General features: G+C 40.0%; 1 long non-coding RNA gene across 2 annotated transcripts; it reads right to left on the reverse strand.

Annotated features, from left to right (window-relative positions):
* Positions 1–1,689: 1,689 nt before the first annotated feature.
* On the reverse strand, positions 1,690–27,115 carry LOC130369126 (uncharacterized). 2 transcript variants are annotated; one of them, XR_008892671.1, is made up of 4 exons: positions 26,930–27,115; positions 16,537–16,628; positions 9,717–9,794; positions 1,690–1,989 (listed from the first exon to the last, which is right to left on the reverse strand). It is a non-coding gene; the product is annotated as an uncharacterized LOC130369126 (long non-coding RNA). The 2 variants fall into 2 exon arrangements; XR_008892672.1 differs by lacking the exon at positions 9,717–9,794.
* Positions 27,116–27,447: the final 332 nt, after the last annotated feature.

Raw genomic sequence — 27,447 nt, forward strand, 5'->3', positions numbered from 1 at the left:
AAACAACCATGTATAAAGAGTCAAAAGCAAAGCAAATGGCAACTTGCCATTATATGTCACAAGTTAATGGGAGTAGTAGTCTCACAGTATGAACAAGACAATGTGCAAACAGTAAACACATAACAGGAACACAGACTAAAGGAAATATCTAAAAAAAAAAAAAAAACAGTTGGATCAGAAAACTCCATAGGCAGAACTCCAGAGAAAGGTCTGATACAAAATAATAAAAGCCCACATGAGACTAGACAAGACATGGCAGAAAAGTACTAACAATACCAATTAAACCAATATGAGACAGACTGGACAAGGAGTTGGTATTTGGGAGTGAGGAGTTGGTTGTGTAGCAGAACAGAGTTGGTACAGATGCAGTGGAGCAGGTCGGGCTGAGAAGCAGTAGTTCATGTTATAGTAGAATAGAGTTTCTTGAACAGCAGAGCTGAGAAGCTCAGAAGTAGCGAGGTGGTAAAGGCTGGATGAGAGCAGAGGCATGGTTGACAATCTGGGTCATACAATAGTGAATCAGCAAAATACTGAGGGATTAGATAGAGCTGAAGGCAAGTTATCAGGCACTGGTCAAACGCAGGAACACAGAAAAAAAAACTTTGCTGTATTGCTTGGCATCAGATGGAGCAGGGTTATTATAGGCATTGTTTGGCAGGGATAAGAGGAGGATCCATTAGAGAGCGCACATTGGCCCTATAAGTTCCAGCCAGTGGTTACATGCAGCACCAACATATTTGACAGTGCTTTTATGCCACTTAAAACATTCCCTGTCCCCTTTTGGGGCTCACAATCTTTATTCAATATCAGCATGTTTTTGGAGTGTGGATGAAAATCAAAGTACCTGGAGGAAACCACTGCAAACTCATTTGCACATGTTGTTGGTGGGATTGGAACCTAGGACCCCTGTGCTGCAAGGCAACAGTGCTAATCACTGAGTCTGAGTCTGGGGATTTGATATTTGATTATCTCATCCTCTAGATTACAAAAAGTCAGGCCTTGACATCCTGTTGTATCCATTAGACACTGTCAAATTTGCACAGCCAGACTGGTGATTACATGACCAAATGTGGTGACCTCAGGGGAGCCCACTGTGTCCTCTGCATGGTATGGGTGGGCTCATGTAGGAGACTAAACACATGGAATGCCAGCCTTGAATGTGTCATTGCCGTATATATATACAGCAGCCTTCAGTAAGAACGTGAGGGGAGAGAAGGGGATGGCAGGAGAGAGGGCAGTGTCAGTGCTTTAGTGAATGCGAAGAGTGGCTTTAGTTTCTGTCTTCCATCACTGCTATTTACCTACCCACCCACCCACTTGCTTTTACTTCAGGCAGGAAGCACCATACCTAAGGAGCCCTTGGGTACTGCTGTGACAGCTCTATGGCTCCCCAGGGCGCCGCTGTTCACAGTTTGGGAACCATTGTACTAGTCATATAATGATAAGAAATAGTGATACTTTTTAAGCCCACACACGGGACAGCTTATCCTAAGAATCTACAGGAAATCACAGTTACACTTAAAATCAAGCAATAATTCCTAGGACTTGTCCCAGGCCCTTGCATTTCACATAGAGATTTTTTTTTTAATCTTAGATGGTTCTTATTCTCAAAGAATGGCAGTATAAAATGCAGCATCTGTACCCAGATCTTACAAAATCACTGATACATTCTCATGTGCCTTCCCCAAACTAAGCAGAAACTACAATCCATGATAAATCCACAAAGAAACACAATAAGGAAAACAAAACAAACCCGGTAGTAAACACTGGACACGGCACAGTGTGATAGATTCAAAGGTCTTAATAATAAAAGGGTGTTCAGTAATGACAGGGAGTGAATAATCTATTAATTCTAACTATTAAAATTCATTGACACAAAGACTCCACGCCTTGATTTATGACCCATTACATGGACACACTTCACATCCCTGGACCAGACTGACTCCAGATCTCTGACTTCCTAGGTTATCACCTCTATTGGTCTTCTATCTGTAACAAAAAACAATTGCTGTATCATAATGATGTATCACCCAATGTACAATGTCTTAACATCTCTTAAATGCTGTGCTGGTCTCACAGTCATTCATTTGTAAACCTGCCAGAGCATTAACCCCTTCATGACCCAGCCCATTTTCACCTTCATGACCTGGGCATTTTTTGAAAATCTGACCACTGTCACTTTAAACATTAATAACTTTGGAATGCTTTTACTTATCATTCTGATTCTGAGATTGTTTTTTCGTGACATATTCTACTTTATGTTATTGGTAAAATTTCACTGATATTTGTATCCTTTCTTGGTAAAAAATCTAAAAATTTCATGAAAATTTTGAAAATTTAGCATTTTTCTAACTTTGAAAGTCTCTGCTTGAAAGGAAAATGGATATTCCAAATAAATTACATATTGATTCACATATACAATATGTCTACTTTTTGTTTGCATAAAAAAAATTGACAAGTTTTTACTTTTGGAGGGCACCAGAGGGCTTCAAATTTCCGCAGCAATTTTCCAATTTTTCTCAAGATTTTCAAAATCGTAATTTTTCAGGGCCCAGTTCAGGTTGGAAGTGGATTTTGAGGGTCTTCATATTAGAAATACCCCATAAATGACCCCATTATAAAAACTGCACCCCCCCAAGTATTCAAAATGACATTCAGTAAGTGTTTTAACCCTTTAGGTGTTTCACAGGAATAGCAGCAAAGTGAAGGAGAAAATTCTAAATCTTCATTTTTTACACTCGCATTTTCTTGTAGACCCAATTTTTGAATTTTTACAAGGGGTAAAAGGAGAGAAATCACCCTAAAATTTGTAACCCAATTTCTCTCGAGTAAGGAAATAATTCATATGTGTATGTAAAGTGTTCGGCGGGTGCACTAGAGGGCTCAGAATGGAAGGAGCAACAAGGGGATTTTGGAGAGTGAGTTTTTCTGAAAGGGTTTTTGGGGGGCATGTCCCATTTAGGAAGCCTCCATGGTGCCAGAACAGTGGACCCCCCCCCACATGTGACCCCATTTTGGAAACTATACCGCTCATGGAATTTAATAAGGGGTGCAGTGAGCATTTACACCCCACTGGCGTTTGACAGATATTTGAAACAGTGGACTGTGCAAATCAAAAATTTTATTTTTCATTTTCACAGACCACTGTTCCAAAAATCTGTCATACACCAGTGGGGTGTAAATGCTCACTGCACCCCTTATTAAATTCCGTGAGGGGTGTAGTTTCCAAAATGGGGTCACATATGGATATTTATTGTTTTGCGTTTGTCAGAACTGCTGTAACAATCAGCCACCCCTGTGCAAATCGCCTCAAATGTACATGGCGCACTCTCCCTTCTGGGCCTTGTTGTGCGCCCCCAGAGCACTTTGCGCCCACATATGGGGTATCTCCTTAGTCAGGAGAAATTGCGTTACAAATTTTGGGGGTCTTTTTTCCCTTTTACCTCTTGTGAAAATGAAAAGTATAGGGCAACACCAGCATGTCAGTGTAAAAAATTTATTTTTTTACACTAACATGCTGGTGTAGACCCCAACTTCACCTTTTCATAAGGGGTTAAAGAAGAAAAAGCCACACAAAATTTGTAAGGCAATTTCTCCCGAGTACGGCGATACCCCATATGTGTCCCAAAACTGTTGCCCTGAAATACGACAGGGCTCCAAAGTGAGAGAGCGCCATGCGCATTTGAGGCCTGAATTAGGGATTTGCATAGGGGTGGACATAGGGGTATTCTATGCCAATGATTCCCAAACAGGGTGCCTCCAGCTGTTGCAAAACTCCCAGCATGCCTGGACAGTCAATGGCTGTCCGGCAATACTGGGAGTTATTATTTTGTAACAGCTGGAGGCTCCGTTTTGGAAACAGTAGCGTACCAGACGTTTTTCATTTTTTGGGGGGAGGGGGGCTGTGTAGGGGTATGTGTATATGTAGTGTTTTTTACTTTTTATTTTAGGTTAGTGTCAGTGTAGTGTAGTGTTTTTAGTGTACAGTCACATGGGCAGAGGTTCACAGCAAGTTTGCGGCTGGAATTTTGAGCTGCAGCGCAAAATTTGCGCCATCTCAAACTTGCAGCACTCACTGTAAACCTCCGCCCATGTGAGTGTACCCTGTACATTCACATTGGGGGGAGGGGGCAAACATCCAGCTGTTGCAAACTCCGAGCATGCCCTTTGGCTGTCCGTGCATGCTGGGAGTTGTAGTTTTGCAACAGCTGGAGGAACACTGGTTTGGAAACACTAAGTTAAGTAATAAACTTTCAAGTGTTTTGCAACCAAACTTAGGGTTTCCAAACCAGTGTGCCTCCAGCTGTTGCAAAACTACAACTCCCAGCATGCATGGTCTGTCAGTGCATGCTGGGAGTTATAGTTTTGCAACAATTGCAACAGCTGGAGGCACTGAGGTAGGAAACGGACAATGTTTCCCAACTAGTGTGCCTCCAGTTGTTGCAAAACTACAACTCCCAGCATGCCCAGACTGCCCAGGCATGCTGGAAGTTGTAGTTCGGCAATATCTGAAGGATCAGATGTTGCCGAACTACAATTTCCAGCATGCTTGGGCAGTCTGGGCATGCTGGGAGTTGTAGTTATGCAACATCTGGAGGTCCACAGTTTGGAGACCACTGTATAATGGTCTCCAATCTGTGCTCTTCCAGATGTTAGAGAACTACAACTCCCAGCATGCCTGGACAGACTGAGCATGCTGAGATTTGTAGTTTTGCAACATCTGGAAGAGCACAGATTGGAGACCATTATACAGTGGTCTCCAAACTGTGGGCCTCCAGATGTTGCAAAACTACAACTCCCAGCATGCCCAGAAAGCCAAAGGCTGTCTGGGCATGCTGGGAGTTGCAGTTTTGAAACTCTCAGAGGCAGCAGTGAGATCGCTTTACGGCGATCTCACTGCTGCCAATGAAGATGCCGCACTGCTGCTGCAAACTCACCTCCGGGACGCAGCGCCGCCGGGACCGCATGGAGGACACCGCTCGCCGCCGGGACCGCTCGGGACACCGCTCGGACGGGTAAGTGACGCCAGGGGACTTGTAAGGGACACTTAGCAGAGCGGTATGTGTCCCGATCCCCGTGATCGGGACTCACACACCGTGCTGCTAAGTATTCTCATAGCGAAACGCTGCTATCAGCTAGTCAGATTTGACCAGCTGATAGCAGCGATCGCTGGGGGGGGTGGGGATGAAACCCCCCGTGGTCGCATGGTAAGATGGCTGGCTATCAGTGATAGCCACCATCTTTCCGGGCGCTGCGGGGTGCCGCGAGTAGCGGCAGTAATGTTCATGACGTACCTGTATGTCATGGGTCGGGAACACCTTGCCAACCATGACGTACAGGTATGTCATAGGTCGGGAAGGGGTTAAATGCATTCAATATAATTTTTTTTTGTTAGCCATTAAAAGTTTCACTCCTATAATTATTTTTCCTTAAAGGGGTACTCCGCCACTAGACATCTTATCCCCTGGGTTCTGCCATTGGGGACCCCCCACAATCTCGACTGCGGCACCCCAGACATCCAGTGCACAGAGCAAACATCGCTCCTTGCCGGATGACTAGCAATGCCCCACTTGTGACGTCTAGGCCATGCCCCCTCGATGCAAGTCTATAGACTTGCACTGAGGGCGCATGGCCGTGATGTCATGAGCAGGGCGTGGCGTGATGTCACAGGCCATCGGCGCTGCACCCAAGCTCTAAACTAACACTGGGTGCAGCAGGGCGATCGAGGGGGTCCCTAGCGGCAGGACCTCGGAATAACCCTTACTATACGCAGGAGGGGAGGAATAGCCCTTTAACCCTTACTATGCGCAGGATAGGGAATAAGTCTATGAAGGTGGAGTGTGGTGGTAGAATCGGAATGCTAGGCCATCCTGCTCTCTCAAAAACAATCTCAAACCTCCCATCTAAACTAACTAGCAGTCAAGTATGCTCACTGTCCCTTCATTAATTGTCTATGAAACTGTAGAAGATAGCAATGCTTAGGGTTCTATGATCATGCACTTATACCCTATCTTGTGGATAGGGAACATCTTTTAAATGGTGGCAAAACCCCTTTAAAACATGTATCATGTTAAGGCCATAACGTATAATCTTAGCTCAAATATATTATATTTTTTGTAATAACAATTGATTTTGACAACATCTAAATTGAAGGGGCACAGTTTATAAGTTAGGACCACAAATAGGGTCACAAATGAAAGTTTTAGGCTCCACTGTCACATATCCAGCCTTTTACAACAAACAGGGTCACTGGATTGTTTAATAATGGCTCTGATGTTTGTGGTTTCTGCTCACAGTTGGTTAAACATCTATATGGTTATTTGCAGGCTCTACAGGAGCTGCTTTCCTTCTACACATTCAGTTATCTCGATGATTAACTTAGATAAAGAAGGATGTGGTTATTGTCATGTAGAGGTGATTATTATTAAAGACAGACTGTGGGAGGATTGGGATGTAGCCGCTTAGCATGCACAATTTTAGTGTTCAGTACATTTTGTGTAATTCTAATCACTTTTTTTTACAAATAACTTTTCAAAGTATTTTTCAGTGCATGTAATTTATATTTATATCCAAAGTAGTTTTCTTCCAGAAGGAAGAGAGCTTACTCTATGGTGCCACCTATTGAAGAGAGAATCCTTGAAACATGACTGGAGATTAATAATCAGAGCATTGCATGACCTATAGCACACACGTTTCATTCTCTTCTCAAGAAGAAACTTTACCCCTTTAGTTTACCTTTATTATTGCATTTTGTGTTATGATATTACAACTTTTTTTCTCTCTGTTATTCTTTTCATTATCAGTGAACTTTCCATTATCAGTACAGTACAATGACTTGTGTAGACAGCGTGTTTTAGAACAATAAGGTTGTGGAATATGAATTTCTGTAAAATACTCTTGAATTTTTCATTATCAGTACAGTACAATGACTTGCATAGATAGCATATATTAGAACAATAAGGTTGTGGAATACAAATGTTTTTTTTGCCACATAGTTGAGGATCAGACTAGACAGCTAGACTGCTACATACTGCTGTTATATGAGATGATCCAGACTACCTGGAGACTTCTATTATAAGGGAAGAGTATATAGTCAGATTGCTGTTGTATGAGAATATTCAGCTTTCACAGTCAGAGAAAAAGCCAAATGGCACTCTTTTCCTCAGTGCACATGAAGAATAACTCAATGGTTCAAAAACATATAGACAATAAAGAAAATCTGTCATCAGTATCACCCGCGCTAACCTGTTATACAGGCTTGTAGTGCGTGTAACACTGATCAAAATGATGCTCTCCCCTTCGGGATCAGTGTCTCTGTTTTGACATTATTTTTTTTAGGGCAAACTAAGGAGCAGCTTGGGGCATGGGTGGTGCTCTGCTGGCTTCTCCGAGTTGCTGCTCCGCCCAGCTCATCAATATTCATAGCCTCCCTCTGCCTGCTCATTCTAAGCTCTACACTATAGGCAGATGGAGGCTATGAATATTGATTAGCTGGGCGGAGTGCTGACCTGGCAGCGAGGGTGTCTCCATGCACAGGGAGGCTAGCAGAGCACCACACATGCCCCAAGCTGCAGTCAGCAGCTAGGACCTGGCCAGTACCAGGGGACATCAGCGATCATGCCGATGCCCGCCATTAACCCTTAAGGTACTGTGATCTATACTGACCACGGTGCCTAAAGCAATTGCATAGTAAAAACAAAAATGGTATGGGTCCTAGAAGGCGGAAAAACAACGTAAGACATAAATAACTCCTAAGATTGAAGTTCTTGCTCCTTTTTCAGTGGATTATACCCATTTTATTTTTTGCTACAATAAAAATTCTCACTGCACTAGTTGCCATTGTTTTGTACAACCCCCATTGAAAAATGTTTACAGTGGGCATATTTATATGCTTGGATTCAATTATTTACTTTTTTTCATTACCAATTGTGTACAGATTTTTGTTTAGCAATAGGGCAAAGATTAGCAAAAGTACCATATAGAGCAATAAATTAAAGAGCAATACATTACTGGCTTTTGTGGCTAATTAAACTTACCTTACAAAACACAAGTATAAAGTTCTTACATTTCAGATATTGAATATTTTACTGCCCCTTTTTTAATTACTCAAATACAAGTCATTTTTATCAGTTACGGTTCAGTGATATTCTTCTGGTGCAGCTATAAACTGCTCGCTACATGTTCATTTTGCAGCTTAATTTGCAAAAAAAAACTGTCTTATTAAGAAAATGAATATTGTTTTTGTTCATCTAATTTGGCCAGTACTAGGTAAGTTTGCATTTCCTATTAATGTAAGTGGCAAAAGTTGCTCTCTTGAGGGTAACTTTAGAATGCTATTATTTCAGTGATGTAATCAGATAACTCAAATGAGGAATATATCTCACTGAAACAATACAATGATGAACTAACCGAACTAAACACAAATTCAGATGACCAGTTATCTATTAATCCAAGCGGAGGACTTTCTGTTCCATAATTCTGACAATATAAGAGGAGTTTGCTAGTAGATTTATCCTGTCTGAACCCTGGATATCATTAAAGGGGTATTCCAGGCAAAAACTTTTTTTTATATATCAACTGGCTCCGGAAAGTTAAACAGATTTGTAAATTACTTCTATTAAAAAATCTTAATCCTTCCAATAGTTATTAGCTTCTGAAGTTAAAGGGGTTATCCAGGAAAAAACTTTTATTTTATATATCAACTGGCTCTGGAAAGTTAAACAGATTTGTAAATTACTTCTATTAAAAAAATCTTAATCCTTTCAGTACTTATGAGCTTCTGAAGTTAAGGTTGTTCTTTTCTGTCTAAGTAATTTCTGATGACACGTGTCTCGGGAAACGCCCAGTTTAGAAGAGGTTTGCTATGGGAATTTGCTTCTAAACTGGGCGGTTCCCGAGACACGTGTCATCAGAGATTACTTAGACAGAAAAGAACAACCTTAACTTCAGAAGCTCATAAGTACTGAAAGGATTAAGATTTTTTAATAGAAGTAATTTACAAATCTGTTTAACTTTCTGGAGCCAGTTGATATATATAAAAAAAGTTTTTTCCTGGAATACCCCTTTAAGTTGTTGTTTTCTGTCTAACTGCTCAATGATGACTCACATCCCGGGAGCTGTGCAGTTCCTATGGGGAAATTTTCCCATCATGCACAGCTCCCGGGACGTGACATCATCATAGAGCAGTTAGACAGAAAACTTCAGAAGCTAATAACTATTGCAAGGATTAAGATTTTTTGATAGAAGTAATTTACAAATCTGTTTAACTTTCTGAAACCCGATGATATATATAAAAAAGTTTTTGCCTGAAATACCCCTTTAAATCCTGACAAGCTTCCGTATCATGAACAACTAAATTTAAACCTAGGTTTAAACCAAGCTATGGCATTGGGAAAGTGTTTGAAGGTGACCGTGCCAGCTTTCCTCCTGCCCAGCTTTGGCTTCATTGATAGGTCTCTCACATTTTAGAAACTACTCTTGTACCGCACAATAACATGCAGCCATGTTGTTCTTTCCTGTGCTGTCTAGTAGGGTGGCTTGATTTTCCCATATGTTTCTCTGATCGAATCCTAATACCCAGCAGAATTTGTCCACCCATTAGCAAAATGTTGTTCTGAGCAGGCGATATCTTCTGTCTCCACTATGAGCTGCATGTCTTACAGTTTTCGGCATTATAGAAAATGCATCCATTCAAACAAATGCATGCTTTACATTACCTGAAAACCTTCTTGCCAGTATGATGGCTGGTCCTCAGTTTGTAATTCGCCAGGGTTCAACATGGAAGTTTCTAAAAGCTAGGGGGGAGGAAGAACACATGCATGTATACTACAATATTGTACCCATTTACATTCCATCCTCATCACTGCTTCCTTCATGTTTATATGATATGTCGTCTCCACAAGAACTGCCCTGCTCAGCCAAGTACTGGACATGGTGAGACAACCCTTTTACTAACATTTGACATACTGTATATGTACATCATGGTAATGTTTAGAATCTTGAGCCAGCTAGAAGTCCCTGTCAGCATTGACAGTATCTAGACACCTAGAAGCTGCACCAAGTTAATGCCATGGTGGCCCAAAGCCTTTCTCTGTTGCTGCCCTGTCAAATCTACTATTACAGCCTGCCATAGGCAGAGTGTGCTAGTAGATTGCTGATCTGGCAATTTACTGCAAAAAATCCCCAGAGTGCTTATTTAAGAGATACAATGAAAACTATTCCTGTTACCTGCTAGTCTTTGGCTCAAGATCTAACAATTTTGCGAGAATATTCTTGGCCATGAGTCTCCAGTCAAACTCCAGCCACTTGTCAAAAAACTAGAAAAGTAGACTAGACAGGCAGATGCTTCTTTACTAAACTTCTATTTTGGCTTTTTGTTTATCAATATTGTGCACCAAAATAATGGTGAAAAGCTTTAATAAATCAGGTGAATTTAACAACTCTTTTTAGGCTGGGTTCACATATGTCCAGCGCCCGGCTTAGTTGGCATCAGTTGTTTAGGATCTGGCTGGACAGGCTTGAGACGCTGGAAGGAATGTAAACTGTCCCATTCAAACAATTAGGATCAGTTCTATAATCAATTTTTACTATGGTGCTTTTTCTAAAGCACTGGAGGGAAATGCTGCTGGACAGTGCACATATTTAAAGGGAGCATTAGCCATGCCCCCAGGTGGTGGGGTTGGGGGGTTTGGTACATGCTGATTCTGGAGTTACAAGAGAGCAGAGGAAGGTTAGTTAAAGTGTTTGTTATTTTATTAGGCAGCCTGGGGACAAAGAGAAAATATAAAATTCACTGGACAACCCCTTTAAGGTTCCAGACAGTTTTGTATATAGCCATATTACAGTGCCCAAAAACTGTATGGAACTTTACTGTATCTCTGTAGGGCTCTGATTTTGTACAGGTTTTTTCTTCTCAATTGGATTCAGTATGGTTTCTCCATTGAACACAGTACTTCTAGTAGAAATATCCCCTATAATAGGGCAGCGCCATATGCAACACACTGAGTACCTACAGATTCACAAAACAAAGCACAGATCCGTGTGTAAGGCCTTAGTTTCAGGAATGAAATTGAGATTATGAGAGATGTTTTTATTGGGGTTTACTCAACAATGCACTGCTCCCCAGTTTAGAACACTGTTGGGAATAAATAGTAAAATATTGTAATTATTGAATTCTTTTAATTAGATGGCCCCATTATTTTTGTAAAACAATTTTTTTATATAATGTACGAGCTGAAATCAACAATAAATACTTGGTTGCTTAGTGGTAGAATTCTGAACTATGTTCACATTCCTCACTATTGTAACTAACAATACTCAAATGAAGGACCCCCCCCCCCCCCAGAGAGTTAAAGAACAAATTCAACTGTTTCATCTGTTGATTTTTCGGACTCTTGAAGCAGTCATTTGAGTTAGACTTTTTTTTACAATCAGTGCATGCTTTGTATCAGAAAGTGTCACTTGTAAACAGATTTCTATTTCTGTGTAAACTCTTTTGCTAAGAGAACATACAATTTCACATTTACTGTCACCTTAAATAATGCCATACCCTATACCAGTCCTATGAGAGACAAGACCCTGAAAGCAAGGCTTAAGTTCGAAGGAACTCGACAATAGAAATGTCAGAAAAATTATTCTGCTTAAAATTCTAAATTTGCCAGGAAGAAAGGAATTTGCTTCACAAATGTAAATCTAAAATACATGCCTGTCTACGTGTCAGCTTGTCAATAGCATGAACATTTTCCCATACTTTTATTATTGCACTTCATTCCTGCCAATAGCAGCATTATAAGTGGATTGTAGAGAATGAATGGAATATTTATCTAAAGTAGTTGAATTATGTGTTTACTTCCTATGATCACAGTGCAGCAACTTGTAATTGATATAACGAAACATTATAAAGTATAATTCAAATATTTTAATAAATGTGTTGGTTTCCTTTGTGCATTTTACAATTGTAAAACTTCCTTTCCTTACGTTGCTATGGAGACTGGTATAGGAAGTACTGCAGAATCTACTACAGGTACTGACTCACCACGATGGTTTTAAACACATTACAATACATTCCAAATACAGATTTCTTTTTTTTTTTTTTTTAAACATTTGACAGTAAATTCTCAAACATTCTAAAAGACTAAAGACTATTTTATGTGGTCAGTGATATATTCCATGTCTAATAGACTATATCTAACCTGTTTGGATGACTGCAGTACAATTTTTTAATGGTCTAATTTAATGTTTTATGGCAGTTCCAGAATCAAAAGGGGATGTCTTTACGCCTATTATTGCACCCACTACTGTAGCAAGAACATCAAATGATCAAAGGGTTCTGTTATCATATAAAATAAAACATGAGGTTGCAATGTACCGTAAATACATATTTACAGATCACAGAAATCTGAAGATAAAGCCGTATAACATTTGATGTAGCTTATGACATGATGCCAATGTACTGTAGGTATTTTGTCTATGATTTAATAAACTGTAAATATGATTGTTTGTAGATTTCAGCTGGATTAGGGCTCATTCACACCAGGGATATTCCGTGTGAAGGTTCCGGACCACTCAGAGATGAACATCTCCATAGACATCAATATATTTTATTTCCAAGTGATGGAACATGTTTATTCTGTCAACAGAGTCTAGGGTCCAGAATTTTCGCAGCGGAACCTCTGTAGTGAAAAAGGTGCACAGTATTTTTCGCAGGGGAACTCGGGAGTGGAATTACGTAACCTAAAATGTTGAGGCACTTGCACTCTCAGCAGAGATTTCTTGTGTGGTATAAATATTTAGAAATAGAATCACTCTATAGAAACATGTCACCTATTTTGGAGTTCTGTTTTATCATTTACTTAGGACCTCATTTACAACTCATGCTGCCTTAAAAGGGTACTCCGCCCTTAGATATCTTATCCCCTATATGCCACGCCGCCTCCCATGGACTTGAATTGAGGGGACATTGATGTCATGAGGGGGCAGGGCCGTGACATCATGATCCTCCGGCCCCTATATCGTAAGTCATCAGCCACAGAGCGAACTTCGCTCCGTGCAGCAGATGACTGGGAGATTGCAGGGGTTCCCAGCGGCGGGACCCCGTGATCAGACATCTTATCTAGGGGTGGAGTACCCCTTTAAACTACACTGATGCATTAAAGGTTAATTTATGTCGTTAAAATGTATCTTTAGGTCTAACATGCTCAGAGTTCCCTCTTGGTGCTTGTTTTAATGTTCTATGGGGTGCAAGAGACAAATATTTTATGTATGTGATCTATATTTAACCTCTTGGTGACATGTGTGCTTGAGACTTAAGGCACCATGCTGTACAATTAGATTGTTATAATGAGGTAAATCTATAAAACAAGCTCATTAGCTGAGCTCGTTTAATATACTGTGAGAGGCAGCTGCTATCAGCAGCCAGCACTCACATTCAATGACCGACATCTGAACTGTTGTTTGTCATTTAACACCTTAAGTGCTGCTGTCAATAGTGATTGTAGCATTAACCCCTTAAGGACACAGCCCATTTTGGCCTTAAGGACGCAGCCAATTTTATTTTTGCATTTTTGTTTTTTCCTCCTCCCCTTCTAAAAATCATAAGTCTTTTATATTTCCATCCACAGACTAGTATGAGGGCTTGTTTTTTGCGCGACCAGTTGTCCATTGTAATGCCATCACTCACTTTACCATAAAATGTATGGCGCAACCAAAAAAATGCTATTTGTATGGGGAAATTGAGAAGAGAACGGCAATTTAGCAAATTTTGGAAGGTTTTGTTTTCACTCTGTACAATTTATGGTAAAAATGACATGTGTTCTTTATTCTTTGGGTCAATACGATAAAGATGATGCACATGATTATATACTTTTCCATTACTGTACCGCTTTGAAAAAATCTCATACTTTTTAACTAAATTAGTGCGTTTAAAGTCCCTCTATTTTGACAACCTATAACTTTTTTATTTTTCGGTATAAGCGGCGGTATGAAGGCTCATTTTCGGCACCATGATCTGTACTTTTTTTATACCCCATTTGCATACATGAAACTTTTAATTATTTATTTATTTATTTTTTTGAATATTATGTGACAAAAATGCAGCAATTTTGGACTTTTTTTTTTTTTTTTTACGTGTACGCCGTTCACCATACAAGGATAATAAAGAATATATTTTGATAGTACAGACTCTTACAAACGCGGCAATACCAAATATGTTTATTAATTATTTGTTTACGCTTTTTTTTTACACTTTAATACTCTCCATAGGAGACTATTTATAGCAATCATTTCATTGTTAATACTGTTCAGTGCTATGCATAGGGCATAGCACTGATCAGTGTTATCGGTCATCTTCTGCTCTGGTCTGCGCGATCTCAGACCAGAGAAGAAGACCCCAGGAGATGGACAGAGGGAGGTGAGGGGACCTCCTTCTGCCATTATGGATGATCGGATCCACGCGGCAGCGCCGTGGGCGATCCGTTCATGCATTTTGGTGACCGCACTGCCGCAAATGCTGTGTTCTGTATTGTTCACGGCATCTGAGGGGTTAATGGCACACATCAGCGCGATCCCTGATGTGCGCCATTACTGACAGGTCCCTGGCTGCTGATAGCAGCCGGGACCTGCAGCGCATGACACGAGCACCACTCCGGTGCTCACGGTCAGGTACAGAACGTAAATGTACATCCTGGTGCATTAAGTACCAGGGCACCAGGATGTACATTTACATCCTATGTCATTAAGGGGTTTAAGAGCTTGAATGACAAGTGTGGTGTCTGATTGGCACACCCGCAACATATTTGCAGGGTTCCAATCAGTTTCCATGGCAGCTGGAGGCCTTCACTAGGCCTCTATGGCTGCCACAGGAAATCAGCTAATAGAATCTGCCTCAGTCAGACTCTACCAGCAGAGCTCCAATCTTACTGATGATGATCTAATCTAATGATTGCTTATAAAAGTCCCCTAAAGGGATTTTAAAAGTATTTAAAAAAGTTAAAGGTTTTTAATGATAAAAAAAACTTTAATAAAAATTCCAATCCCCCTTTTACTATTTTTCAAATAAAAACTAAACATGCATAGCAAACATATTTGATATTGCCACGTGTAAAATCTTCTGAACAATTAAAATATAATATTACGGTATTAATCCTGTACTATAAATTGTGTCAACAAGAAAAAACTAAACACCAGAATTGCTGATTTGTGGTCACATGATATATCAGAAAAAAATTTGAAAAAGATATCCAAAAGTCCCATCTAAACCAAAATGGTACCAATAAAAACTACAGATTATGATGCAAAAAGTTTACCTTCAACCAGCCCTAGTAGGTAGTGAAATGATACAAAAGCTATGTAAATATGTGTATTATTGTAATTATTATGACCCACAGTTTGAAGAAAGCATGTCACTTTTACCGTGAAGCGCACTGCGTAAAAACTAACCACCCTCCACATAAAATGAGTACATTTTTATTTTTATTGAAGAGGCAGGTTATTGTTAGATCACAAGAAAACGCAGCCTAGAATAAATAGGGAAATATGCTGTGACATAATAGACGGTAGCTCACAGTATGTTTCCTAGGAGCAGTTGAAACACATAATGTACAATTCTCCATGGTCAGGAATCCATTGGACATCCTTTGGAAAGAATACAATACCTTAGAGCAAAGATGACAGCATCCCAAAAATGTAGTTGGTTTCCCCCAGTGCAATAGATGGGTATCTTTTAACCCATACAGAGTTTTTTTTTTTTTTTTTTTAAAGCTTTGAGCTAGCGTAGATTTTATTTTTAGTTACAATTGATGCTAGATCTCTTGCATAAATGAAAGTAAATCTGGCACCTTGGGAAGTCATGCCCCTTTCCCTAGCCACTTTTTCACTAACCCCTAAGCAATAGCCAACTGAGCAGTAACCTTTTTTTTCTTTCTTTAGAAGATGGTGTGAATCTGAGATTTTTAAATTTACAAATCTGTTTAACTTTCTGACACCAGTTGATTTAAAAAAAAAATATATATATATATTTTCCACCGAAATACCCCTTTAAGATGAGCTTTCCTGTAATAAAGTTATATTATTATAGGTTATATGTCATTGTATTTATTGTATCATATACTTATCATCTTTTTACATCTTTTGCTTATATTCTTACTTCTGTTTTGAGCTTCTTACCATTGCTGTATGTAACTAACAGACTAAAACAGATTGTGCATTTTTATGGTTCCATCTACTTGGTGAACCTGAAGAAGGTCATATTTTATGTTACCAATCTACTTGGGAGGCAGGGCAGCCTTTAACCCTTGTGAACTATTCGAGCAGGGGAAGAAGTATAGGCTGTAAAACCTCAAATGGATGGTTAAATTTTATGATGGCAGAAGACTTAGGGAAATTATTGTTCCATGCTATCGGATTGCAAAAATAAATGACTTAAAAGTCTTTCAGCCTCTCCCTTTCTCCCTACATAATTATTCCTGATGTTATGCTTTAGTAGAACACGGTATCAGTTGCAATGAGCTGTGGTGTATTATTTTATGAATATATTGTCACCTTCATGTTCATATAGCGCCTGTACCAATCATTTTTCATTGCTTCGCTTTGTTTGGTTTTTCTCCATACGCTTGAAGCTACAGTTAAGAGACCTTTTGGAGACAAAAAGAGGAATCTTATGAAGAGAATCAGAAGTAAAAGTAAAGACATACTCAAATAGAAAGTTATAGCAATGGAGAATATAGAAATGTTTCTCTGTGTTTCTCTATCTATAAAGAACCATAGTAATAAACATATTGGAGCGATTTGCGGCAATTTCGGGTCAATTGGGTCCCAGGTGACCCGGGAAAAAAGGGTGATAGGTGCCGTCCGACACGGCACCTATCACCCTATAGCAGCAGGAGTGAGGTGGAACTGTGCAACCTCACGATCGTCTTGATTCGTCGGCCTTTACCAAAGAGGTCATGAGGAAGCGCAACAAGCGCAAAACGGCCCGTTGGCTATACTTGCATCTGTACCTGACATGTCAGAATTTTTTTTTACTGCATAACCGTGAGGGCCATCTATTTTTCTCATTTACATTCATCTGCAAGTTGTGATATTCTATAGATTGAGAGGCAACCAGTATGAAGGGAAATATAACCTGTATAAGCTCCCGTACACACCTCCTCTGTGTTTTGGGATGAGAGGCACTGCTGTTTTTTCTGGTGTATACAAATGTGGTTAAAAATATTTATTTTGATATTATTGTATTCTTCAAAGACCTTATAGAGGTTTAGGGTTTAAATATGGCTCGGATGTAAGAGCATGCCTACTTAAAAAATCCAGAAAAGTGAGGGATTGGGGGGATCCTTCAAGCACTGCAAGGAAACAATTCTAGTCACTAAGATGCCATGGTGAGATCATCATGATGTCATTACTCTTGCTCAGGAAGTAACATGACTACAGGTTAAGACTATACACAGGGTGCATGTGTAGTCTGTAACTATGGGACAGTTAGATTTGCATAGGAACTTAACATATTTGAGCCCTCTATATATAGGTCAGTAAGAAGAGGGTCCTTGTGTCCTATCATGCTTTGAGTTGAGATCATGCAACCTCCATTACTGGGAAATGTCTTTAAATTTCCCCAGGCATCACTATGTCAAGTGTCCTGGTGGGCTCTTCACATTACATGCCCAGAGCTTGATGTATTGAGCACTTTTCATTGATGTTGTGAGCACTTTCCTTACTCTCGACTCTTTGCAATGACTCTAGTGGTCTTCTAATGCATGCTAGCGCCATCGCGTAGAGCTGAGTAGGCATTAAAGGAGAAAGTTTTGAACACTTAACATGAAGAGCCATGCCTCATAGGTGCTTGATGTTGAAGTGGCAAAGATATTAAAAGATGTTTTAATATGACCATGTATCATTATCCTCCTCGCCCTTTATATGGTTCTGTCAGCAGATACTGTAAAAGGGCTTTAAATCCTTTAATTGACTCCACATTGAACTGTAGCCTATCAGCCAATGGTGTACCCTCTAGCTCTCGATTTTCCTAGAAAAAGATTTAACTAAGTAACAACTGAACTAAATTTATAACAACTCAAGAGAAGAAACAGGCTGAAAGGGAAATGCTTTTTACTGGTACGTTGATGTGTATCTGCAATGCAGATCAAAAGAGAATTTACATATTTGTTTACATATATTTTTTATTAGTTTCTGTCGTGGTGTAAAACAAGGTGTGCATTAATGCTAGTAAATTTTCACAGCGCTCTTCTGTTAATGCTTACATGATATCCTGCTATGCCATAAAATATTGCTCGAAGGATCACAATGTAATGAAATGTTTACATGTTCCTGGCAGAGTATGTGAGTGGTACGCTGACTTCTGTACATGGAGTTTGGATCATATCTACAGTGACAGATAAGCCATCTGGAAACTCTCTAGATATGGGCCTTGCTTTATGAAGCTATCAATAATGTGATGCAAATGAGCAGGAAGGCATTGCCTCTGCTTCTGCAGAAGAAATCTCTTACTACTTGATTAATGGATACAAGCATTCTAATATCCTTGGTTATATCATATCATTATGTATGACAATGATAGGATATAGTTGTTGTAGCACCGTACATTAAGGCTTTTTACAGGTTCTCAAATCATTTTCCTTAAGGTTTCCATTTGTTTCGGCAATGCTGCATTCTGAAGACACCATATTAAAGGGGTATTCCTGGCGCTAAGACATCTTATCCCCTATCCAAAGGATAGGGGATAAGATGCCTGATCGCAGGGTCCCGCCGCTGGGGACCCCCGTGATCTTGCACTCAGCACCCAGTTAGAATCAGTCCCCGGAGCACGTTTGCTCTGGGTCTGATTACTGGCGATCACGGGGGCCGGAGCATTGTGACGTCACGGCCCCGCCCCCGTGTGATGACACGCTCTGCCCCCTGAATGCAGGCCTATGTGAGGGGGCGTGACAGCTGCCACGCCCCCTCACATAGGCTTGCATTCAGGGGGGCGGAGCGTGATGTCACAGGTGCCGGAGTACCCCTTGAAGATGTGGCTGGTGAATTGATGTGTTTTTCTTAATATGTTAAAGGGGTACTCCGATGGAAAACTTTCTTTTTATGAACTGGTGCCAGAAAGTTAAACAAATTTGTAAATTACTTCTAATAAAAAAATCTTAATCCTTTCAGTACTTTTTAGCAGCTTTTTGCTACAGAGGAAAATCTTTATTTCTTTTTTATCTTGACCACAGTGCTCTCTGCTGACACCTGATGCCCGCATCAGGAACTGTCCAGAGCAGGAGAAAATTCCCATAGCAAACCTATGCTACTCTGGACAGTTCCTGACACGGACAGAAGTGTCAGCAGAGAGCACTGTGGACAACACAAAAAAGAAATTCAAAAAGTAAAGAATTTCCTCTGTAGCATAAAGATGCTAAAAAGTACTTAAAGAATTAAGATCTTTTAATAGAAGTAATTTACAAATCTGTTTACCTTTCTGGCACCAGTTCATTAAAAAAAAGTTTTCCACCGGAGTACCTCTTTAAATCGACTCCATACAAGCAGTGTTCCAGTAAGATCATACGTGTCATAGGTGAAATGTGCTTTTGCTAAACAGTTGCATAAAAAAGCAGTACTGTAAAAATCCTAAATAAACAAACAAAAATAATCAGAAATTAAAGATGCAGTACCGACGTCAAATTGCCAACCAATACTATTTATAAATGCAGCACCCTTGTGAATGTATTTTTAAACAGTGTAAAATTCATCTGCATATTTTATTGTAAAGGTGTGTTCACATGTACAGTATCCTGCACAGATTTTATGCGCAGGATTTAATACGCAGGATTTTTTGCAGCAGATTTCGATGTAACCTGAATGACTGAGCACAGCTTCTAATCTGCAGTTACAAATCCTGCGCAGGATCCTGTATGTGTGAATAGACCTAAGTGCACATTTTCCGACGGAATCGATAAGAATGCAACCGCCAAAAGTTGCAGCTGTATTTTTGCAGATTGTACCCGAAAATGCATGCAAAACTAAAATACTTGGCCACATTTTACGTTGTGTGAACATAGCTTTCTGCCCAAAATTTAAATAAGGCTAGGACTTTAGGGCTATATGGCAACACAGGTCACGTGGAAAAGATCACAGGTCACGTGGAAAAGATCACAGTGTCACAATGCCTATGTGGTGACTGGGGTGTTGCAATGATATTACAGGGTCTGGTGGTATTAACCCTTAACTGTCATGACGCCAGGGTGAAGTTTGCTTAGTATTGGAGGTCCTGCCACCAACCGGCCCACAAACGGCAGGGATAATAAACGGAATGTCCACAGCAGCTTTTATGAGATAACTGGAAACTTTTACTTGAACTTTTATGCAACAGTCTTTACAAGTATACAGTGTCTCTCGAGGTAACCGGGATGCTGGTTCCTCACTGGCTTTGCTGAGACTGGTAGTAATGAGCTTTATGCAGGCCACTGTGCTACTAATTATAAGATTTGAGTGGAATAGTAGTCACACAGGATTTGTAGGTTGAGCTTTATAACTCACGGTTTTAGTGGCTGCTGGTTCTTTAGGTTTTGGCCTAGTTGAGATGAATTGAGATGTGCTGATTGTGCTTGCTTTGGATCCGGGAGATAGGAGAGATAATTTAGTGGCTACAGCCCCTTATATACTAGGGGGGCTGGACTAATCCCATTGGTTGCAAAGCCTGTAAGTCCTGAACCCAGAGAACTCTGGGTACATCACATGACATCATCACATGACCCCGGAAGGTCCTAAATATCTATACAACCATTATAATAGATCACGTGACCCGGGTAGGTCCTATACATTTATACGCTATACAAAGATATTTATATAAGGCGACCAAGGGGCAAGCCCTGCAGGAGAGCCCTGTGGAAATGGACGGACTCTAGCTGAGGGAACTTTAGACAGGGACACCACACCTACAAGAATTTTCATGCAGAATTTTCATTCAGAATTCCATGCAGAAATTCTAGCCAAAGGAGTACACACTTTTCCAATTATTTTGGAATCTACTTTTGACTTTGGAACCAAAAACTAAATAAAAACTAATTAATTTAATTTTTACAAAAAGCTGTGTATAAAATCCTATAAGGATAGGTTTTCACACAGGTTATTTTCAGGTTTATTTACGTATTTATTTATTTTTTAAACTGCCACTGCAGTTTTTGAGCCAAAGCCAGAAGTGTAGTCAAAAGGAATGGAAAACATAAAGGAAGGACTTATTCTTCTCCTTTTTACTGGACCCACTTCTGACTTTGGCTCAAAAACTGCAGTGGCAGTATTCAAAAAACCTGCCAATTGGAAACCCAGAGTTCCTTGATGCAGATTTTCTGCAACCAAATATCTGTATCTGAAAATCTAAATCAGATTATATTGACCTCAATGGGAAAATTCATGCCCACAGCTGGAAACTTGTGGGTAACCCGCCTGTGTAAACATACCCTGAGATCTTGTTTTTTTTTTGCATAAAATGCAATTATTCTTACCCTTGGGTCACTGCTAGCACTGCTGGCGAAAAGCTTTCATTAGAAGATCAGAGATTGAAAATTGTGCTATCAAAACCGAATGTCCACTCTTTGGGCCTTAGAGAGTCCTGTTATTTGGATTGACTTGCTACAATATTTAGCCCTTTATAATTAGAATCATGTGCATTTTAACAGCGTAAGGTACAATGCTTCATCAACATCCCCATATGTAATCCTGCTTTTTCTTTCCACTCAGCGTCATTGATTTAAACTGCTAGGCTGAAGCAATGTATCTTATTGATGATTTTGCCATTAGGTGACTATGTGCAAATCATGTATTGATCTGTCATAAGGAAGCTTTTCCATCTGTCCACATAACAAATGTGTATAAGTTGTCATCACGACTACTTACCTCAAAATCCATTACAGTATACATGAAGAGCCTCTAAAAATCGAACATTTAAATTGAACTTGAGTGTAACTTTAACTCTGACTATTAAATATAAAGTATGGCATTTTATCTAAAAAACGAAATATTAGTTTCCCTGCTTACTACTATGCCTTCACGATTTCCTGTTACTTTAATATAACCTGCAACTGAATAATAGACCCAATGTCGGCCACAAAGTCAACGCGCAGGGTCACTCTTTGGCATGCAATTAATCAGAAGTTAATTAAGAAAAAAAGAAAAAGTTATTAAAATTGTAATTACTGGTCTCCCCTGAGCATACAATTCTAGTGTTAGGATATATCCTTGGTTGTAAGGTGACAATCTAACACAGGTATTGTATAAGGTTTACTCTGATACTGTTCTTTAGACAAGAGGAGAAGTATGAAAACTGTTACACCATATAATCGGTCGGTTAGCCTCGTCATCGATGTAACATGCAACAAATTTATTTGCAAGTTACAAGCCCTATTCATGAATCCACTGTAGGAAAAAAACTAAACCAATACCGATGCCTGAAATTTGTGATATATTGTTCTGCTCTGGGTGAGCAAGGCCCTGCCCACTTGTGGTCACATGTAGACAGGGCACCGCCCACTTGTTATACATTTGCATAAAAAAAGTTTCTTCAGTTTGAATAATATGTTGTTTGAAAGCCATATTTTTTAAGCACTAGGCGACATCTATTGTACATGTATGGTGTTGGTACTGTATAGTTGGTGCCGTAAATCTATGGCATGCTAAAGGCCAGATAACTGAGATCAGAGATAACTCCTATTTTGGCCATTTAAACTTTTTGATTGAGCAGTCAATAAGGACTATGAAATCTCTCCTTCCCACCAAAATTATTGTGGGGTATTTCTGGGTTTCCATGGCAACCAGATCACTACTGAATACATAGTAGCGTGCACCTGTGTACAGTGGTCCCTCAACATACGATGGTAATCCGTTCCAAATGGACCATCGTTTGTTGAAACCATCGTATGTTGAGGGATCCGTGCAATGTAAAGTATAGGACAGTGGTCTACAACCTGTGGACCTCAAGATGTTGCAAAACTACAACACCCAGCATGCCCGGACAGCCAACAGCTTTCCAGGCATGCTGGGAGTTGTAGTTTTGCAGGATCTGGAGGTCCGCAGGTTGAAGACCACTGGTATTGGAGGTTGTACTCACGTGTCCCCGCCGCTCCGGACCGTCACCGCTCGTCACCGCTGCCCTGGATGTCGCCTTCCATCGCTGTTGCCGTGTCCCCGGGGTGTTCCCGATGCTCCGGCAAGGCCTCTGCTTCCCCGGCATCCTCGCTCTCCATCTCCGCCATCATGTCGCTATGCACGCCGCTCCTATTGGATGATGGGACAGCGCGCGCAGCGACGTGATGACGACAATGAAGAGCGCCGACGATGCAGGGGATCCTGAAGAGGACGCTCCGGAGCCCCGAGGACAGGTAAGTGATCGTCAGCGGACCACATGGGGCACTGTAAACGGCTCTCCGGTGGCAGCTGAAGCAGTCTGCACTGCCGGATATCCGTTTATGCGATGGCCCCGACATACAAAAGCATCGTATGTTGATGCTGCCTTCAACATGCGATGGCCTCTGAGAGGCCATCGTATGTTGAAATGATCGTATGTCGGGGCCATCGTAGGTCGGGGGGTCACTGTATAGCACTTCTACAGTGTTTGTGATGGAGATGCTGACCAATTTTTAACCAATTTTTTTTTTTTGTATTAGATAGCTACTGAGTACCCCTAGGTAAGCTAGCTTTTTATTACAGTTAGGTATTGCTAAAGGCAATGGGATTGCAGAATCACGGCAGAATTCTAAAGCAGAATCTAGCAAAAAAAAATGCCAATTGTTTATATTTCTCATTCCCTTTGAATACACCTCTGGCATTGGCTCAAAAGCTGCAGTAGTTTTCCAAAAAACTGTCAAATGGAAATCCAGCCTAAAAAAACAGCCCCTCAACAAAGACAAGAACATTTTCTATTAACTTATATGCACTTTAAAATGGTACAAAAAAAAAAAAAAACAGAATAAGACTTAAAAAGGTCTTAAATACTGCCCAAGCATGGCCAACTATGTCATAAAATGAATATAAATCCTGTAGACAAACCACATGAAACAAACAAAAAGGAAATACTGTTACTAGTTTGATCTAGAGTTAACAGACAATAACAGATACTAACTTTACCAGATTTTTAAAAAATGTGTAAGAGGCAATACAGTTACACAAACGTAAACGTAAACATCATGGTCAGGAGCAATGCTGACCCTACTGGTACAATGTTACTGGACAATGTTACTGCGTAGAAATGGGGTTTACTTATATAGTAGTGTAACCTATGAATACTCCACAAAAATCTCTCCCCTTCCCTATGTCTCCCAGCAATCATTGTGGCTCTGCTCTACCAGCCCCCACCCTCCTGCACTGAGCAACAAAAAGGGGTTCAGTATCTGATTGGCAGAGGCTTCCCAAACCTCCCAGTTCTCAGCACTAAAGTGCATCAGTGCAGGGCAGAAACCACATGGTCTGTGTCTCTCAGCAGGATGGGAGCTGCTTTCAGAGAAGGATTTGGACAGAGACCGAGTGAATGGCTGGATGATGTAATTCCCTCTCTCCATGCATATAAATGACAACTAAAGAGAGGGAAGTGCTCTAAATAGCTAATGAATGATATTTATACAATCAAATAGGTTGATGAGATGGAAAGGTTGGGATAAAGGCTTAGTTCACCCCTTTAAGGCTAAAGGCTTCCCCTTTAAGGCTACAGATGTTATGCTGCAAATCAATGTAACTAACTAACTAACAGCATCAATTCCACACAGAATGAGTGAATGTGCCTTTATACTTAGTGTAAGGAAATGTTTGTTGTAGATTTCATGCAGGAAATCTACAGATAAAATCAGTGAGTTTCTCTGCATAACATCTGCACATAATACCGTGAGTTTGATCCCAAGGATTTTATTGTGGATTTTAGGCTATGTTTGCAGAATGTCTGCCCGAAAAACACGGGTGGAGGTTCCACAAATAGTGGCCGCCCACAGAACATACTAGCATTAGGTCCAGTCAAAAAAAACACCGTCTCCATGACAATGCATTTCATAGCGGGTTCTGTCAAAAGAAATGGCAGCAGAATCCCATTAAAAACAATGGCAAGAGAATTTCCGAGCTGAATTTTTCTGGCAGATTCCACTCGGAAGTTCCGTTGTGTGAACATGGCCTTATGCTGCAGATTTTCTGCTGTGTCCAACGATTGAACGAAGAATTTAATTAATATTGAAATTTACTTAAACTATTTACATTTTCAGATTTTACTTACAGATTTCCATGAGTGAAATCTGGAGTGTAGATGTTACATATAAACATACTCTAAATATGGGCACGATTTTGGTGCATTGTGTTGCAAGTAGATATGTACAATGGCACAGATTTGTCCAGTTTATCACAAGCTCCTAATTTCTTTCTTGGCATGGACAGCGCAAAATCCCAGCCTTAGCATAGCTGTGCCATAGAGAATGATGTCCAGGCCAGTATAAATCATGAATGGTAGCTTTATTTTTATTCCTTTTACAATGGCAGCAGAGCACTTTGGAAATGGGTCTAGTCCCAATGCTCCTGCTAACACAACGTTCTCGGTCATATGTGTCACATGACCATGGAGGCCAGGCTTTTATAGAAGCTATTTACCAGTTAACACTTTCTCCCTCCCTGGTTTCTGGTGCAATGTGGGTCCCCAGCACACAGAGATAGGTTTAAATTCAGACACAAAAATCCCATGCCAAGAAATTATTGTAAAACCATGTGATATAACCCCTTGTTTATTATAAAACAAAAGTTTGAATAAAACCAATAACAAAGGTGTAAAACTTATCGATGCTTTACAGGGAAATCATGTGGACTGTTTTTATTTTAACAGTACTCATGTAAAGATAAACAGGTATCCACACTCACCGCGAAGCAACAGCAGACCGACTCTTCTGGCATCTCAGGTAGATCCGGCTTCAGGCTAATAGCAGGACGCTCAGAGTGGAGGCCAATGCCGGCAAAGTTTCACGCAGGTCGCTCTTCTTCCGGCCTCGTATACACTGGTCCCGTATGCGATCATACTCCCATCATTTTTGGCCCGTTGCAGTACGGGACCAGCGGACACGGTGAGCATTATTCATCTCCATAGAGACCACAGGCATTTTTAGTCCAATCCACACAAAGGACTTTACAACCAGAAATACAAATTGCTGGTTTAACAGTACAATCTGGATAGTCGGCCATTATTTACAACTGCAGTGCCTCATATATTACTATGAATATATACCATTAGGGCCCTATGGTAATCAACTATATTCAATATTGCTCTGTTCAAATGTTTTTTAATTGAATCATTTTATAATTGTATTTTAATAAATATTTTTGCATTGTTCAAACAAACTGTCTTCAAACCATTTTTTCACTGTGCACCCAGTAGGGTGCTATCCTTGAGGGGTGGTTGAAATTTAATCACATAAAAGTGTCTACAAAATAAATGTGATGCATGTCATGTAAACTAGTTTTATGTTGCAAATTGTGCTAGAATTTGGACTCATTTGCTGTAATAAATCTCTCCCATGGTGTCATTCGGCTAACACAAGCTTAAGGAATAATAAGTGATTCCAGTGTATTTATGAGGTGAATGCTCCCCTCACCTCTGTTCTCCTCTCAGTGGTGATTGACAGGCAGGTTTGCATACATAATACACATCTGCCTGCCGGTCACTAGTTTTAGTGGCCTCGACAAACTTTAGACTATTAACAGTATTTTTCTTTTCTTTTTTTTTTTTGAGGACGCAAAACAACCATTTACACTTGTATCATTTTTTTTCCCAGAAAGCACCGTTTCACAGTGTCTAAAACCTTTCCATAGTTTCCTAGGATATCAGTGTAAGGAAGTTCTACAAGTTATAGAGAATAATTCCTGTGCTTGGATACATAATTTGAAAATGCCTTTTAGCGTGACTTGGCTTTGCAGAAACCCTTGTAAAGATTACCTCCTGTGGGACATACTGCCTCCAAGGTGAACACTAGAAGTAATTGTTGCCGTTTTTTTACCAGTTAGGTTCATAAGGAGCGAGAGGAGAAAAATGTAATGCCTAGAGATGGAAACATTTTCCTGCGGAGTAGTCAGAGAAATCTGCCCAACTGGGTTAAAAGTATAATGAGAAAATGTTTCTGCTCTTAATATGCTCAGTGCTGCAACATTAAAGGGGCAGGGTCCCGGAATATAGCTAAAGTCCTCCATATGTAAAGTAATCAAATAATGTAATCTCAGGGGACTAATGAATTTTACCATAAATAACTAATATATATATATATATATATATATATATATATATATATATATATATATATATATATGTTATATTGATTGGGGTATGTTTAACATATCTGTTGGGGTACTGATTTACAGAATTATGGAGCAAGATTGTTATCCAGGATTATTACTCTAGATCTGTGGCCTTCAAATGGTGGCCCTCCAGATATTGCAAAACTACAACTCCCAGCATGC

Source organism: Hyla sarda, chromosome 4 (assembly GCF_029499605.1).
Source record: "Hyla sarda isolate aHylSar1 chromosome 4, aHylSar1.hap1, whole genome shotgun sequence".
In the NCBI taxonomy this organism is placed as follows: domain Eukaryota; kingdom Metazoa; phylum Chordata; class Amphibia; order Anura; family Hylidae; genus Hyla; species Hyla sarda.